Here is a 5044-nt window from a genome sequence, read left to right as displayed (position 1 = left end):
GCTGTCGGTGTCCGCAGCATGGAGCTGTCATCCCGGGCTGTTCGGACCCCCCCCCCCCGGCATTGCGATCGGCGCTATGCAATGGATATGGATGCATTAGACACCTGCAGGTAGTAAAATACCTGCGGATGTCATTTTTCCCTGCAGGCGGACATGCTCCATTCAGGCGCGGGTCTCCCGCGGGGACGGCTCACCCTGGTTGAGAAGGCGTTGGGCGGGGCTATGCAAAGGTCTTCCGGCTCCCTCAGTGCATTGTGGGTGTGCCCGGAGTGCTGGCTGAGCGTGTTGCATCTGATACGTCCCCTATCTGGGGATCATATATTAAATGGATTTTTAGAACAGGGAGCTGGAAAAAGTGCTTGCTCTGTCCACTCCGCACATTGACCTGGTATTGCAGTACCTCCAGTACTGGTGCACCCCCTTTCCTACAGCAGTTTCCAAAAGCAGGAAAAAAAACTGATGAGCAAGAGGTGCAGCGCAGCTGCGGCTGCTAACAATTAAGCACTTAGATTTAGGCCTCATGTCCACGTGATACATGGCGGAAGTATCGCATGATACTTGTGCGACGGCTCGTGTTTTTGCGTGATGTCCTGTAGTTTTTATTTGTACCATTTTGGAGTTTATAAGACTTTTTTATCGCTGTTTATTATAACCTTTTTTGGAGATAGGAATCGGTTACGTGCACACTTCCCATAGACTTGTACAGGGACCCTTGGTGCGCAAATGTGCACAAAAATAGAGCATGGTGAGGTTTTGCACGCATGCGAAATGTGTGAGTAAAGAGAATTCTGAAGGCATCCATTGAAACAAATATGTTTGTGTGAAGCGGCCCTTACTGTACTTTTGTTAGCACGAATCAAGCACATTTGCAACCGCAAAAAAACACGCAACCATGCCGCCATTTATTGAAATGGGCAATTAGTGTAATTAGAATAATACATGTTCTGCCCCTGCAGAAATGCACGAGAAAATAAAGGGGACTGCTTTTTTTTTTAACAAAATGCGCATGCAAAATACACTTATGTGAAGGAACTCGCTGCAATCAGCGGGTTCTACTGACGTGTATTTAGCATGTATATTTTTCATGCATAATATGCTGCGCAAATACATCTGTGTGAATCTGGCCGAAGAGCCCACGGTGGTATGCGTAAAACGCTGCGTCTCTGCGGTGAGAACACAGTCGTGGACATGAGCCCTAAGGCTGGAGCTCTATGGAGTCTTTCGCCATGACATGGGTCATGTGACCAAAGATCGCTGTGCAGCCCTGTGAACTTGCATTCTCAAATATATCAATGGGGTCGCGCAAGTTCCCACAACCTATAGATTGCTTAAACCTCTACGAGGTTGGATTTTTGCAATATATTGGTCGCAGCTACTTGTGAGTTGTATCGCAACTCCATTGTCTTCAGTAAGGCCGGTTGCACACGACCGCTTCACATTCCGAATGCGGGATACCACTGCGGAATCTGGCCGTTAACCCAGACGGTGACCCTGCGTTCCTGCAGAATCTGCAATGCGGATGACCGCGAGAGTGAAGGAAGTAGCAGTAGTATGTATCTTTCAATGCGTGTGATTTGCTGCGGATCCTCCGTGTGGACGACGACTGTGGATTGAACAATAGGAAACCGGTGGTGTGAAGCCGGCCCGAGAGTGTGAGGTCGCAGGGCTATACAGCAATCTTGGTCGCGTAGCACTAGTCTCATTGCATGACTACGACTCCGCCGTTCATGGGAGCTCAGTGCTTGACCATCTCCGTCAGCTCCACAGAAGTGAATGGAGAAGTAGTCACACGTTTAAAGAAATCTCATCCATATAATGCGGAAAAACAATCTACAGTTTAAATTGACCTGTGGGGTGGATTTTAAAGCTGCCCCTTCAGCAGCGCTCTGCACTCACACTATAGCAGGTTAGTGTGAGAGCGCAGAGTGCTGCTGAAGGGGCCACGGGATTGTTCCTTTTAGAACAAAAGTTCCTGGTGGGAACAAATCCCAATCATCATCTTCCGCCAAGTCACTAAGATGACTAATCCGATATTTTTGTATCTAAGTGAACTGAATATGGCCGCCACCACAACTTGCCTCCAGCTTTCCTAGTCTTCTGCACAACATCATTACATGTCTACACCACTTTGTTTTCAGGAGCCGAGGCAAGTGGGGTGACGACTACCGAGCGAGGCTCTGTTCGTGTCAGTGGTAGGGAGCTCCATGATGGTCATCAGGTTACCAACATGTTCTGTCACCCAGCTTTCCTAGTTCCTGAATGGCCAGCTTCACAGAGCGCCACTTTTTACAACCCATACCCGTCGCTGAGGTCAAGAAATACCCCAAAAAGCATTAGAGGAGGGGGGAAACCTGGTTTTCTTGCCCCATGTGCCCATCCCAACCAGCCTCTGTAATTACCCCCGCCGTCGGACATAAAACGCAGTTTACGTTATTTTAGGGAATGCTAAAATGCTCCTCTCTTCAGTAGCTCCACTCTAGCCACTTCACTGATCTGCTGGATAGAATGTATTGGCTAGTGGTAGGATCTCCCAGCAGCCACTACACTCCAGACGCACCATCCAATCAGTGAGCGGGGAGCAGGGCTAGTGAGCGGCAGCTCTGGGGAGGACGCAGCAGTTCTGAACTCCATGTCTTCTGGGGTGGGTGCGGTGGCCGGGCTACAGTTCCTGCAGGCAGAGCTGCACATCCAGCAGGTGAGGCCATCATATCTCTAGTGGGCATTAGTGTTTACAGCTGCTTTAACCAGGGCATTATTGGTAATGGGTGGGGCCATAGTCTCCGCTGGGGCATTGTGGGTAATTGGGGGGGGGGCTCTCTAGTGAGCGGCAGCTCTGGGGAGGACGCAGCAGTTCTGAACTCCATGTCTTCTGGGGTGGGTGCGGTGGCCGGGCTTCAGTTCCTGCAGGCAGAGCTGCACATCCAGCAGGTGAGGCCATCATATCTCTAGTGGGCATTAGTGTTTACAGCTGCTTTAACCAGGGCATTGTGGGTAATGGGCGGGGCCATAGTCTCCGCTGGGGCATTGTGGGTAATTGGGGGGGGGGGCTCTCTAGCCTTCGCTGGGACTGGTGGGGTCATAAATGGAGAGGTTTATGTGCACAACAGAAGCAGCTGCACAGCGCAGGCCAAGTCTTTATGCATGGCTGTCGTCGCACAGGAGGCTGGAGGGGCCCCAACTGCACCGCTCTGCGCCATTTGCGTGCGACGCGGGGACTTCTTACAGATGCGACACCATTCTACCCGTGGGATTGGTTTACTGGGCTAACAGCTGGCCACGGGTTCCCGTAAAAGGGAAGTCCGCGCCAATATCTGCAGTGGCCGAAGGTTCGTGGCCACTGACTGGTGCCCGCTCATTACCTCGTGTGAACATGGCAGCGATGAGCGGACTAACGAGGAAATGCTCATTTGTTGGCTGATGGCGTCCTTTACATGGGCTAAACATGAACGGCTCCTTGTCGTCTCTCCGTGTAAACCACAACCATAGCTGCGGATTTGGACAGCTCCCAGTGTGTATATGTATGTATATATATATATATATATATATATATATATATATATATATATATATATATATATATACACACACTGGGAGGAAGCTGCAGCAGCGCCGGGCAGCGCTCCTAGGTGATGTGTGTGTATATATATAGGCCTTAGGTTATGGCTGTGATGATAGGATTTCCTCCTGTCAAAGTTGCATCGCACCGCACAAAAATCACGCTTTCATGCGATGCAACAGAGAGGAAGGCTCCATAGGATAACATGGGCCACGAAACCTCACGAGTCGCGGGCATATCGGCATGTCGCACCCTCCAAAACATGTGAATTGCCCCATTGGAAAGCATGGGCCGAACAAACACGTGATTTGTCGCAGTGTGACTTTGTCTCTCATGTAAAAGCGGCCTGAGTATTAGGGGACTCCCTAATATATACGAGCCTCCTAACATTTAGGCCATGTTTGTAGCTTGCTGGACCACGTGGTGCTAATAATCTCCGCTGTCGGTGTCCTGCGGCAGATTTGTACGTATTGCTGCGAACGTGTCGGACGCTCCTCGACTTCACAGCAGGTTTGCTGTTTCTGTGTTCATTGTGTGAAAATCCTGCTTAAGACGTGTTCTGCCTCCGAACGCTAACCGTAAATGCGCCAATATTCAGATGGAACATAAACGGTTGTATTCCCACGTTTGAGCGTTTCACTATTACCCGACTCCAGTTTACCATATGGTGCAGCCAACATGTCTGTTCATCATATGGCAGAAGGACGGCGTAATACTTAATTTCTCCTGCGGGGGCGTTGCAGGGGAATTGAACACTTCGGCCTTTTTCACGCGGCAGAGCAAATATTGCACGTATATGAACCGCGGCTCGTTCTATCTTTGGGCGGGGCCTTGCATCACCCATTGTTTTAATGGGGTTGGCGGCAGCATCGCACCGCGTGCTAGGAGCGGACAGCCGCAGCGGGAGGGAGGGGAGGCAGTTTTATTACAAAAATGACTCACATCCACAGAAAAATCGTACGTTAGCGAGCGCGAAAACGGGCCGCGATTCACGGCCTGGTATCGCACTCACTGTGTGACATTAGCCTTACTGCCAGATCTTCCTTGGATTACAGCGGATCGCTGGGGGTTCAGCTAACCTAATGCCAACACAATGGATCTCCCAGCTTTCCTAGAACCCTCTAGAGCAGTGCTCCCCACCTCCGCCCCTCAGCGCCCCCAACAGGTCATGTACAGGATCTTGTATAGTAAGAACACCTGTGGCAATGTCTGAGGTACCGATGATAATTACATCACCTGTACAACACTGAGGAAGTCCTGAAAACATGACCTGTGGGGTCCCGAGGACTGGAGGTGGGAGTCACTGCCCTACAGTGATATGACAAAAGGAGGCTGACTGGCCATTCAGGGACTAGGAAAGCTGGGTGACAGAACTGTTGGTAACCTGATGACCATCATGGAGCCCCCTACCGCTGACACGAACAGAGCCTCGCTCGGTAGTCGTCACACCACTTGCCTCGGCTCCTGAAAACAAAGTGGTGTAGACAT

The 5044-nt window shown here is 50.6% G+C and overlaps 1 pseudogene; it reads left to right on the top strand.

Moving 5' to 3' along the window:
* Positions 1–294: 294 nt before the first annotated feature.
* Positions 295–422, top strand: LOC136613425 (U2 spliceosomal RNA; annotated as a pseudogene).
* The last annotated feature ends 4622 nt before the right edge of the window (positions 423–5044 follow it).

Source organism: Eleutherodactylus coqui, chromosome 2 (genome assembly GCF_035609145.1).
Source record: "Eleutherodactylus coqui strain aEleCoq1 chromosome 2, aEleCoq1.hap1, whole genome shotgun sequence".
NCBI classification, from domain to species: Eukaryota; Metazoa; Chordata; class Amphibia; order Anura; family Eleutherodactylidae; genus Eleutherodactylus; species Eleutherodactylus coqui.
Note: the sequence above shows the minus strand (reverse complement) of the source record. Positions and strands in the feature narration are given on the sequence as shown.